Source organism: Pteropus medius, unplaced genomic scaffold (assembly GCF_902729225.1).
Source record: "Pteropus medius unplaced genomic scaffold, Ma_sr-lr_union100, whole genome shotgun sequence".
NCBI classification, from domain to species: domain Eukaryota; kingdom Metazoa; phylum Chordata; class Mammalia; order Chiroptera; family Pteropodidae; genus Pteropus; species Pteropus medius.
Window position 1 is genome coordinate 24,304,657 of NW_024351073.1, and position 13,202 is coordinate 24,317,858.

General features: G+C 49.8%; 1 pseudogene; it reads right to left on the reverse strand.

Moving 5' to 3' along the window:
• Window positions 1–4,943: 4,943 nt before the first annotated feature.
• On the reverse strand, window positions 4,944–5,059 carry LOC120586467 (uncharacterized; annotated as a pseudogene).
• Between the last annotated feature and the right edge of the window lie 8,143 nt (window positions 5,060–13,202).

Here is a 13,202-nt window from a genome sequence, read left to right on the forward strand (position 1 = left end):
ATGCCCACGATGGCTCTGAGCTCCGACATCCCAAACATCCCGTCAGTGAATCTGACCATGGCGCTCAGCCCTGGAGATGCTGCGACTGTCTATAAATGCAGAGAAAGACACTGAAGAAAGCAGTCGTCCACAGAAGAGAAGCCACCTCCACAGGTGAGAAGGAAAACTAGTTCCCCATATGATTGTGGGGCCGGTTGCTCAATGACTCAAAAAACAATCACCCCTCCAGCTCCTGGTCAAGAGAGCCATCCCACCATGCACCCAGACATTCCCCCTGGGACCCCACTGGGGAGGGAACCTAAGAATACTCTTATAACTAGAAATGTCACTGGGTCTTGTGTTCAAGTGAGCGTCGAAAAGAAAGACAAAAATCAACCATCCCAAGCAAAAAGTCTTAGATCAAACCAATCTTGAAGACAAAACAAAACAGAACGGAACGAACTTTCTCTTTTCCAAAAGACCAGTTATCAGCAATAACACAAGCAGAGCTGAAGTGCAGTTTAGTGACATGTGGACGTGTCCTGGGCGCACGTGCAAATATATCACCTTTAAAACACAGAACCTGAGATACGTGACTATATTCCTTTGACATTTCAAACACAGGTTAAAAAGTCAAGAAAACATTCTTGCAACAAATAACTCTTTCACCCAATTTTATCCTAGAACTAGTCTCGCTTAAGAAAACCAGCTATGGAAGATATGGCCATTGCCCATGTCATCTTGTAGGGAGAATAATGGCGAGACATTTGTTTCGTTGCAACCACAGACAAATATCACAACTGTTTTCCTTCTCTGGAATTATTTTGGTTCTGCAAAACCGCGATGCTACCTGACAAAGCTTGGGACACCTGGCCCGTCCCTAATCGACAGAGCGTGCTGGTCTCTCGGTCTCTGCAGCCTGGAAACGGGGCGCCCCTGCCGCAGCCTTCCTGGGGAGCTGGGCCGTCCCCGGAGGGCAGGCTGAGACAGCCCTCTACTTGCGTCCTTTTCCTCTGAAAGTCTCTCCAGTGGGGACAGAGAAACCTGTCCGGAAGGATCCCCAACATTTTGCGTAGACGCTCTGCCCTCCAGCGGTTGGCGTGTAACCGCCCCCTTCTTAATTGTGGGCTCCGCGTCGTGACTTCCTTCCAGAAAGGACAGTTTGGAGAGGGGAGGAGAGAGGGCTGCTTCACAGTGGAGAAAACCGACAAGTGTGACCTCGGGCGGACGAGCGGGGTCAACACCAGCAGTGGCAAGTCCTGCTGATGGGACCTCCCCTTGACATGACGTGACGACGCTGGCATGTCACCTCTGCGGTCTCCCTCCCAGGCGCCCCGGACTCCAGTCGTGGACAATCCCGAGCCAATCGTCAGACAAAGCTCAGCTGAGAGACACCTGGCAGACTTGACCAGAGTCTTCCTCAGAACTGGCAAGGTCATCAAGACCCAGTAGCGACTGAGAAACTGTCCCAGCCAAGAGATGCCCCGGGAGACCTGTCCCCAGTGGTTTCTGGACGGGGTCCCGGGAAGGAGAAAGGAGGAACGGAAGGAGTCCAGACCGAGGCGGCCTCGGGATGACGATCAGGCACCCTTGCTGGCTCACCCCGTTTCCACTTTTGTGACCGGTTCCTTATGACCTTTTTTGACTGAATGGGACAGCAGCAGACGTCTCTGTCCTCGGTGGTCCCTATGTGTTCCTTCCACCTCAAGGTGCTCTCTCGTAAACCTCCAGACCTCTACAATAATGACTCAGAGTCACTCTCGTACCCCAGTCTTAAAAATCTAACCACATGCTTGGAGCTCCACGCCCCATAACAAACCTGTACATCGGACTCGAGGGACGTCAGACACAACTCGGCGGGTTGACCTGCTCCTTCCGGCTTCTCCCTCTCCAGTCCCTTGTCCCGCAGAGCTCAGGGGCTCAGCACTCTGTGTGACGACCCTCCTCCCCGATCCGCAGTCGGTCAACACCCAAGCCCTAGAGACGCGGCCTGCCTCCTGCGTCTGACCTGCGCCTTCTTCCCGCCAGTCTTCGCTGCCAGCATCATCCCTCATGCTGTCTCATCGGGACAATTACGTCATCTTCCAATTCATCCCAGTCCGGCTCATCATTCAAAACTCACTCGCATGTGGCCTTCCTGACGCCGAGCGATGGGGTCGACTCTGCCGTCCCGTGAACTTCTCAGTTCCTTCCCATTCCCCGGGCCATTAAGCCCGTACTCCTGCGTAGAGAGAGGGACGGGCTGGCCCTTAGCTGTCGTGCAGTCTCCCCCATTCCCCGCCCCCTCCTCTCTCCATCGGGGTGCAGCAGACCACGCACTGGCCCCCTGACATGCACCTATCTACCGTCCCTCCACAAGATGTCCCTCCTGGCCACTCAGCACTGGGAGTCCTCGCTTCCTCCAGGCGGAGATGTGTCTTGACTGTATGTCCTTCATGAAGCTTCTTTTGTCTCCAGGCCTACGAGATCCCGTGGCCAAGAGGACCCCATAACTCACTGGTGACCCTCTCATGGCCCTAATTCACTTTCTGTAGAGCTTTTGCTTGTTCATATTTATCTTTTCTACTAGATTTCAATGATCTTGACATCGGAAGATATATCTCCACTAGCTTCACTGTCCCACGAGGGCCCTTGGGCAGGAGTTCAATGCAGCTATGCTAATGCAGATCAGATTCTCGCCGGGAAACTCCTTCCTGTTGATACCCGATGTCTGATCCAAAATAGACACGAATCCTGAGCTTCGTGGGTTTTGGGGGTTTGTTTTGCATGTGCCTGTCACTGTTGTCACTCTGTTCAGTTACGATTGCCTACTTCTTTGTAAAAACACCATTTTCATAGATGAGTAGATGATGGATTTGAATTATATTTTTTAACTTGGTAATTTTCAGAAACTGAGCACAGTCTGCATCTCTGAAGCAAGAGGGATTTCGAAACAGAGTCCTAATAGGTGATCATATTTGCCGTTGAAATCATCTTAACACCAGCCGGGGCTGTGATGAGAACCCTCAGGGCTTGCCACATAATTCAGCCGAGAGGTAAGTCACCATCCATCAACCCAGCTATGTCATATGGCCCCGTATGGAATTTATCTGCAGATGTGGTTACAGTGTCGTCTCTTTTGTCTAAATGGGGAGAAATTGCTGTGTCCTGTGGGTTCCATTAGCGCTGGGGAGGATGTTTCGTCCTTGATTTCTCTGAGATGTCATGAACTGGCTTAAAAGCAAATGCGCAGCTGAGTAAGCTCAAAATGAAAATGTATCTAAAGGGATTAGGGTAACATATGGCGGTTCTGGGAGGTGGGGGGGGTCTCAGGTTTAAACCAAATCTGTGTCGGTAGCGAAAGGCAATGCCTTTAAACGGTCTTCCCATCCCGCTAAGGCCTGGAGAAGGCTTGGCCGGCCCGGGAAAGCTAAATGAAGTTTTTCGTTCTGCGAGGTGCTGGAGTGACACTAGGGAAACCCGTTTGTCCTTTGTTGCCCGTTGGAGACCCTCAGAGCGGGCAGCCCACGCTTGTTTGGAAGGGCTAATACCCGATGCGAGACAAGGGGCGTGCCCATTGTGCCTGTCACCAGTGGCTCTATTAGAATCACTCGATGCGTTGCCGGAGCTACATGGTGCGTGATGTAATTCTATTTTCTCCGTGACTGCGGGAAAGGGACTCGGGCGATTAAATGTGAGAAACCAGAGGCCAGCGCGGGGGCCCTTTCTGCTCAGTCGCTGCCCAGCTGTGGCCGCCGGGGCAGGCCCGGGAGTGTGGTGGCAGCCACACAAAGGCTCCAGGCTGCCGGACACACCGCGGAGTGCACACAGCTGGTCGTCAGGGTCCAGCAAGCCAGCCATGTCCTGCTCAAGTGTCATTACTTCCCATCGACTTGAAAACCTCCAGCGGGCGGGTCCCTCCGTCACAGCTACATGCTTCGTGCCCCGAGGCTGCATTGTCCGGGGGCAGATGTAGTGGCCCCGGGGGCGTGGTCGGGCCCAAAAGTGGACAAAAAAGAGGGCAGGGCGGGGGAGGGGGAGAGGCCGGGCAGAGGAACCGTGCGCCCACTAGTGAGGCCTTTCAATGAAGGCGTCGGCATCTGCCGCGAGAATTCACCTTCTCATAGCATTGGATTTGATTTCTCTGGTCTTAGGGCTCAGGTCTTTATTCCACGATGAGTTTAGTCTCAAAACTCTGCCGAAGCATTGAAAACACTAGGTCTGGAATTGAGACCTCCAAAATTGCGGTAGAAGAAGAAATCCCACAGTGGAATTCAAGAATTGTGGACAGCGGGGGGAAGTGTGCCCGCCCAGCCGGGCCCACACAGTGACGCTGGCGCACGGCGAGCTCCCCAGAACCGCGGAATGAGTCTTCTGGTTTCGACAGGCAGCTTCCGAAGGGCCCGTCACCCGTGTTGTTTGGTTTTGTTGGGTTTTAACATAAATAACTATGTTTGACATTTCCATTTAGTTTTTACAGCTTTCAATACATTTTCATACTGTACTCTTCTGCAGATAATTTCCTTCCCAGGGTTTCTTTATAATAAGAACTCTGATGGGAAAAAAAAAATGTTCTCATTTATGTGTAAATTCCGTTAACAGTGTAATTTGCATAATCATATTTTCCCACCGTTGTTTGCAAGTTGACACTTTTAAATTTTGTAAGTGATCAACTACATTTCTCTTAAAAAAGCCTGTTAATCCAGAATGTGACGTGACTTAATTTTTATTCTGAAATCAAATGCTTACAGAGATAGTTCCGATTGTCGGTGAGGAAATCGGGCCCCCGTTAACACACGAATTAGGTTCGGACATATCTGTATGTAAAATCTCACAGTATAAGTTGACATGGTTTAGTTTCACCAAAATGGATCACAGTCCACCCCACCCTCCTAAGGAACAGAGGACTGAGGAAAGACCTGTGGACAGCTGGGGTTTCTTGTGGGCTGGGAGGTTTTTTTTTTTTTTTTTTTTATTATTATTTATGCCTACAGCACCTGGTCTTCCTAGGTGGTCTCCCATCCAAGCACTAACCAGGGCCGACCCTGCTTAGCTTCCGAGATCAGACATCAGGCTTGTTCAGGGTGGCATAGCCATAGACCAGAGACTGTGGCTCCACTGGGGCGTGAAACCAGGACCTTCTAGCTGCAAAGCAGATGTGCTCACCGCTACACTATGGAGCCATGTCAGGGCTGGCAGGTTTTATGGCTCCCCAGCTGTGATCTGGGCAGCAACAGCTTCAAAGAGGCGTCCTGGCTTGTTCTGCCCTCTGCCCTAAACGTGTGCTGGCCTGTGCAGGACAGCCTCCCTCGTGCTGGCCTTGAGGCCCAGTGCAAGGCAGGTGGGTGTCTGCCGAGTCCCTGGTCGCTCCCTGCTCCCTGTCTGGTACATCTCTGCCCTGTCGCACTCACCCGAGGACTCGATGGTGTCCTTCTGCTTGTTTAAGAAGTCCCTACCCTCTTGTGAGATGGGTGATCTGAGGGACAGAGACAGACATCTCATGCCCCAGGGCCCAGCCCCCGGTCCAGGCCTCCGAAGCCTTTGTGGACGAACTCGGCCCTGCCTTCCCACTGCTGAGGACGGGGGATGCTGGCCTCACGCTCACCAGCGAGGGTCAAGCAGGAGAATCGCCTGGGGACCATCAGTTACACAGAGCAGAAATGGGATACTTTAAAAGTAGATATAATTTATGGCTGAAAACCCCAAATCAAATACTTCTTTGGCACTTGTCTGCATACTAACAGTAGTTAATTACAGTTTAGACATTCAATACACTCACATTTTTAATTCAAGACCTTTATTGCTTTATAATGAGGTTAATTACGCCCTGATAAAATAATACCATTTGCGAGTATAATTAAAAATTGAAGAAAAATAAGTAAATGGAATCTAGCAAGACATTTTTATATTTTTCAAAAACTCCTTTGAATGACTATCTTCATCTATTACGAGGCAAAAATCAGTCTTAAAATACATATGTTTCGATGCCCCCTTGACTGGGGATAAGTGGAAGACCGTTCACCACGCGTGTTGATTGACAGGGCAAGGGAGAGTTACGTTTACACATCTAGCAACAGCCAAGTGCTTACCCCAACATCCCCACGTCCCCAAGTCCCCAACCAGGGACACTGGTGGAAGTGTCCCTGCCCACGCCAGACGCTGGTTGTGTCACTCCCCTGTCCCACAGGTGGCCGATGCGCTCTCCGCTCGGGAGCAGAGAAGGTGAAGTGAACAGCACCAGCCCGAGCTGGTGCTTCGTGTACGAATATTTCATTGTAGAACCGATGAAAGCTGAGACTAAGTCTTATGTCTACACCTGATCGTGCTGGTATTTACATACATTTACGCTTATTTACATAATTGCTTGTATTTATTTTCATCTGCATCTTTACCTTCACATCTGCCACACTGCCTCGTATCCATCTTTTCAAAGCTACTGTCGTCCTCTTAGAATAAGTACTTGCTCCTTAAATTTTTCACTTACTGCTCATGCAATTCGATGGTTAAAGTGATTTTTTTTAGAGTACATACCTTCTAAAATCGGGTTTAGAAAACACTGATTCGCTGGTGTCCTTCGAATTCTATATTAGCACAGAAATAGTTCTAATTTAAAATTATGCGCAAATGGCATTAGCATGCAGAAATGATGTGGGTTTACGTGGTGACAATACTTAGGATGCTTCAACTGATAATCTGTGGTATATTTACTTTCGTTAGATTCTCCGATGTAAATTTAATTGAAAGGAGAAATGGGGCCTGTCTTCTGGCTTGTCTGCGTGTTTGTTCTTCTAAGAGTCGTAACAGGAAGTGTAGAAATTAACTCCAGCCACAGAACTTTGCGCTGGGGCTGGCATACACTTCGTTTCTAACACACGAACCTAAATTTAAATGTGATTTTCCACTATGCATATGAACCTATCATGTACCTACAGAAAAGCGTTGCCCTTTCTTACCCCTCACGCAGGATTATCATGGTTCCTCGTCCCCTTCGTCTTCCAACCTCCCGAACTCATCGCTAAAATCCCTCAAAATTCACATGTAAAAATGTTCCTTACAGGATGTTTTCACTGATCCAGACATTGATGGAGAGGAATGAACAACACAATCTAAAATTCTCATCTTGGGGCTGAGCTGTTGTTTTCTGGAAGGAATGACATTCTTCGGACCTGGGCCAAGGCCACGGTCGTGATCTGTCCGGTCCGCCTGCGTTGAGACCGGTCCGGTGCCCGGGGAGAGCTACTCAGCGCACCAGGACGGCGGCTGCCTGGGCTCCCTTCGCTTGGCTCATCTTCCTGAACTTACGTTAGAATCGCAATTCCTATGTTTCGAATTGGTCGCAAAACTCTAAGGGGCATTCATCAAAGCCGTTCCCGTGCCCGCGTCTCGTCGGCAACCAGAGACACCGAGGGGCAGCGTCCGGAGCGGCCAGCACGCCCGCGCTGTCCGTGTGTCCACGTCGTGGGGCGGGAGAGCCACCTCCCCCTGTTTGCTTATTTCACTTTTTAAAAATTTCTAAATGAATTTTTTCGACCCAATGCCTGTATCTGAAATCATAGAATATAGTCACCTTGATTTCCACCCTCTCTCTCCTTTACAGCGCCCTGCTGACCTTCGGGAAGGGAGACAGGTGAGCTCATCTTTACCTACCAGGTGGAGCCCACCCTGTGGGGAGGCGGGCAGGGCGGGGCAAGGGTGGGATCACGTGACCACTAGGGGGCAGAACTGCTGCCCGGAGGGCTGAGGCCACCGGTCCTCAGAAAGACATCTGGAGACAGAACGGCACAGCGATTTGGACAAAGTATTCTGCGTTATTCAAAAACACATACTAATAATGCAATATACGTATGACGTATTATCAAATTGTACTCTTGAAACCAGTATAATTTTATAAACCAATGCCACCCCCGTAAATTTAATAACGTTCAAAAAAAAAAAAGCCACACATACTAATAGGAAAACCCATTATCCATCGCTGGGAAACGCCTCTTTGTACGGTGACTTCTTAAGAAAAATGAGAAACGCCATCTACACTCAGAAACACAAACCGTCAGTACATTATAACATTTTCAACCAGAACAATTTCAGCATATGTCGTAGCTACATTTAGTGTTATTTTCCAGCCAGACTAATTTATGGATGTCAACAAACTCTGATCCTGACGGGAAGAGGCAGATCACGGAGGGGTGTGATCCTAGTACTGAAAGCAGAGACTACTGCCATCAGCCACCCAGCGCTAGGACAACTTGCTTTGTTGTCAGGCCCCCAGAGTGTCCAGGCAAACATCTGAGCTTTCTGAAGTGAGGCAGTTTGCAGGGTTTTGTGGGGAAGGGAGTCTACTTAATTGTTACCTCATTGTCTACACGTAGCATCTGTTGACATCGGTAATGTAATTGCAGCGATAATCAGCTCGTTGACTTAGTGCGCAGGGAATAATCAGTCAGGACATCGCATTTGTCTTGCTTTACTTGACGGCCCGTCTTGCACAGTGAATAGGCAGTGTCAGCTCAGGCCATTGTCTCCAAGAAATGAAGCAGCGCGAGCCTTTCTGGCCTTCCTTCCGTCCCCCTGGCCCCAGGCCCCTCTGTCTCCGAAGAGCAGCGGGAAGGGTCGCTAGCTCCTCGGACTTTACTGGGCGAGGACCGTGTTCGCACTGCATCTCCAGGTCCTGCTCGTCCTGTCTCGGAGCGTCCGTGAGCACCTGCTGACAGGTTAACGCCCCCTTTGATTAAAGAAAGGCCAGCAAGAGGCAAAGCTGGAGGAAATTTTCAGTTCTAAGAAGGACAGCCTGAAACTGACAGTAGAAAAAGTTTCTTGTGCTGGGTCAGATGCCAGATGCCTTGTGTTTTTCCTCAAGAACTCGGCCGTGGCAAAAGATAATGAAAACTCTGTTCGCCAGGGTGAAGCATCACATGTCGTGACAGGCAGCCGAGCTTCCAGTCGAGGATCTCCCATGACAAACACGAGTTGGGTACGGGAAGGTGAAGTTCAAACAGATGAAGTAGAAAATGCCGTCTGGCATTTCTTTCCCTTTCCCTCTCTCTAACTTTATCTGAGCTGAATTCTCGTTTGCGGAGGGGGACGTCCGTCTCCCGGCAGCCGGCACCCCGCGCCCCGTGGGGCTCTGCCAGCCCCGGGGGAGGGCGATGCAGGGTCCGACCGCGTCACCTGCCTGCAGGCTTCTCTGTAGTGTGTTTCTACCTGGTGACTTCAAGGGCTATGAAACTAAATCTACTTCCCGTGACACTAATCGGCGGGGACGTCAACTTTATTTCCTCTAAAGCCGATTCTTGCCAAGTTGATCACTGTTTTCTTCACAGTTTCGGGAACATACACCCGCACAGTGAGAAAACGCAGTGAAGCTGGGCAAAAAAAGACTCTTATCTTCGTGATTATGAATCGTCCGAGCTGCCCGCGTCCTTACGACAGGAGAGACGCTGGAGGACACGTGGCAATCCATCACCTCGTTCCCGACCAGGCTGCAGAGCGATGGAGGTGCCACCTCGCAGCTGGCCAGGATTCCACATCCCGCCAGCCCGACAGCTGGCCTTTCCGCCAACTCAGAAACATGGCGGATGTGTTCATTAGTCCCATTTCCTATTCGTTCGTATGAGAAGTAGGCATCGCGGCAGCAAACAAAGGTAAGAAAGCGTAAGTTCATACAAACAGCTGCAGCTGTTGACGCAGATGTAATTACATAGACGCGTGTGTGTGTAGATGTATGTTAATACATTACAATGCATGTATATATATATGTGTGTATCTATATATTAGAAGGAGGATTTCGTTTATCAAGCGAATGCAGTAAGCTTAACTTCCACATCACTAGCGTATCATGAACAGTGCCAGAAATTCTATTACAGTCTGAAATTTTACCCTGAGTTCCGTAAAGTGACACCAGAAAGACCTCTGCGGGAGAAATCCTGTGCCAGGCAGGCCACATGTGCCTCAGGGGCGTGCAGGAAGAGACTGGACCGGGGAGGCCCAGCCCACACCAACCCCCCGCTGCAGAGTCCAGGCTCGGAGCCCGGAAGAACCCGCGGACACTGTCGCTGGCTTTGTCCGGCCCCCCACAGCAGGAGGCACCCACGTCCTAGAGAGAGACGTCCAAACCAGCTCTTGAACATAGAACCAAAGACATGTGAAACCTGCTTCTTCTCCCAGTGGAAGTGATTCTGAGCCATCAGGGAAAAAAAAAGACAGAAGAAAAAAGAACAAAAGACTGTATCCTAAACATGCCCGCCTTCCCTGCTACCTCTACCCAACACCCGAAAAAGCTAACCCTAAATTAAAGCTTGAATAACTTCCTGAAATGTTTGAGAGTCAAAAGGGAGAATCAATTTCGAACGTCATAAACTTTGAGACTGACTGACATAGGGGTTGGGAGCGGGGGAATATGGAAACTTTAAATTCTTTCAACATTCGTCAACTTTTAGTAGATTAAGTGCCTGTTTCCCCATTCAGATCGTTTTCACCTCAATAAGGAAGAAAAGTTAAATGTGACATTTAATAGTTCTAAACGGGGCATCGATTAGTTGTATGTCGTGTTGTCTTCTCATAATCCTTTAAACGTAGAGCCATCTAGAACGGACTTTCAGTAATGAACACGACTTCCGAAATGCAAGAACAAATAATGAATTAAAACATTAAGAATCTTTTTTCTACTGATCAAAGATTTGCACAGTTTTCTGAGACGGGCGTTACTATCTCGATAGAGACGATGGCAGATGCGTCACGGGGCCCGTGCATGTCAGCGGTTGACTGTTCGGATGGACAGCGTAAGGAGCTTACCTTAAGACTTTGGACAAACAAAAAGTCCTTAAAATAAGAGACTATACACTGGGTTTCACTAATCTAAACACAGGATAAATATTCAAGCAAACACTGACAAGGATGGCAAAAAAAAAAAAAAAGCTTGTAATTCCCCCTGCTTAATCGCTTGCATTTACATAATATACCTTATACCTGAAGCGTTAAACCCATGAGAAGTCATTCTGAGAGCAGCTTCGCGTATCTGGGACATTGGGCACAGGTGTCTATTATGAAAGTTGTCTTTTAACTAACTGTTGTACACACACAAATACGTTAAAGCTGATAACGTATTTTAACAAAATACCACACATAAAAAAAATGGAGAGTCAGTTACCACTTCATTAGGACTATTAGCAGCGTTGCACCGCTACGGCTATTATTATCCTAAAATGAATTTTCTAGAATCCTTAGGTCTTTTCACAGACGTTTGGCTGTAGTCTGGCTCTTAACCTGGGCACGTATCAGTTTTTCTGTAGCTGACACAGCCGTGGATTCTGGAAGACTGAGGACATGCGTTGCCTGTTCCATTTGTCATTAGGTGCTATTCATTCGATGGGATCGAGACCAAGGTGGGGGACAAGGTGACCTTTCTGAATTACAGAACCCGAGAGGAGTAGTTTCAACCAAACCAACATGCAGGCCCTTCAGGCGCCTCTGGGGTCACGATGATGCCTGCAGTGGCGGGGCCGAAGGGTCCAGGACACTGGCCGTGGGCCCCACCCAGCACGGATGGTCATCTTCGCACTAAATCTCAGCAAAGGTTTCAACAACTAAGACAGAGACACACACACGCGTGCGCCCGTGTGCGCACACACAACACGTGCGCACACGCAGCACACGCGCACACACACACGCACGCCTTTAAGGTGACTGAGGGCCCCCTCGAAGCCAAGCATCAACCTCGTTTCTTCGCAGGGACCTGTGGCGGCAGCGACAGCGAGTGTGTGAGCTGCCTGAGAACCAGAGCTCGCACTTCGAACTGCCGATTTCCTCCAAGCCTGAAACGAGGCTCACAGGAGGAGTTCCGGGGCCCCAAGGGACCCTCGGGTTCATCACTGCTGTTGGGAATTTAAATTTCGAGGAAGAGGAACCCTGAGACGGAGCAAGCAATTCTGGAATCCCAGATACCAACATCTAGAACCATCCCTGACATCTAGTCTCCAAGGGCCCAGATCCACATGTGAGAGTTTGTTGAATGAATAAGTGATGCTTCAGAGATGACTTAGAACGCCCGAGGAAACTGGAGCATATTCGGCTCCCAACAAGGACTAAAGGGGAGAGGAACCCCACTAGTAACTCTGGGCTAAAGGCGATGCCTTAAACCTGCCTTCGGTCAGGAAAGATGGGACCTGTCATCATCTGAGATTTTACTTCAACAGGTTTTCAAAACCCCGATCGATGGGTTTGCAGCCCAACACGACTGTGACTTAACATAATTATGATGAAAACTATTAGTTAAAACTCTGCTGATACCAGCACAGACATGGCTGCTGTCTCCTCGGAGTAAGTCGGAGGTTAAAATGGAAGCGGGACATCTGGGCCGACGTCCGTACCGGGACCGTCCTGGATCCCCGGCTTCGGGCGCTTCGCTCACTCCTCTGCAGCTCGCTCTCTTCTGCACCGTAAGGAAGAAGCAGGACCAGCGGCCGCTCCCTGGGTTTCCCATGCCCTCGGCCGCTCGGCCGCTCGCCCGCGTGTGTGGATTGCTTCTCGCTGACGCTTGCCGTGTTCCCCGGGCCTTGCTTGGACGTGAGGAGTTAATGCCGCACGTAAAAGAAGCCGGCACGGAGCCAGGGCAGGTACAAACAAGCAGTGGCTTTGTTAATGTTATTTCAAAAGATTTAGTTCTTTTCTACCTCCATTCACCGGATGTATTGAGAAACAAAAAACTTTGGTAGCACATGGACGTGACGCAACCTTCTTGTAAGCAGAATTGCCTCTTAAGCCCCTGAAAATGGATACCTGACTTAATTTGAAATATTTCTTGACCATCCTGGGACAGCTGGCTATGAGGTATGTCAGTCCTTATCGGAAAGAAGTTCCCACTGACGTCTAACTTAAGTGCAGAGTGTTCCAGATTGGATGGAATCGGCTGCTAGGTTTCGAGCATCTGGTCACCCGCGGGAGGCCGGGTTGCAGCCTGGGCGGAAGGCCGCGCCAGAAGTTAAGTCCTTGTTTCTTGAGCGAGGACGGCTTCGATGACGTTTACACTGTAACCCTGTGTTCCCGGCCATTTCATCAAGGTTTTATACGACCAAGTTGAAAAAATAAACCAATAACTGCACTCCCGTTGGAGTAAATTTGAGGCCGCGTTGGCGTAGGTGACGAGGAAGCCAGGACCCCGAGGTGGACAGGCCACGTCCTTCCGCCGTCTTCACGGGAGCGCCGGTGGCGGGAGGAGTGGACTCCTGTCCGTCCTCTGTCGCGGCCAGCAC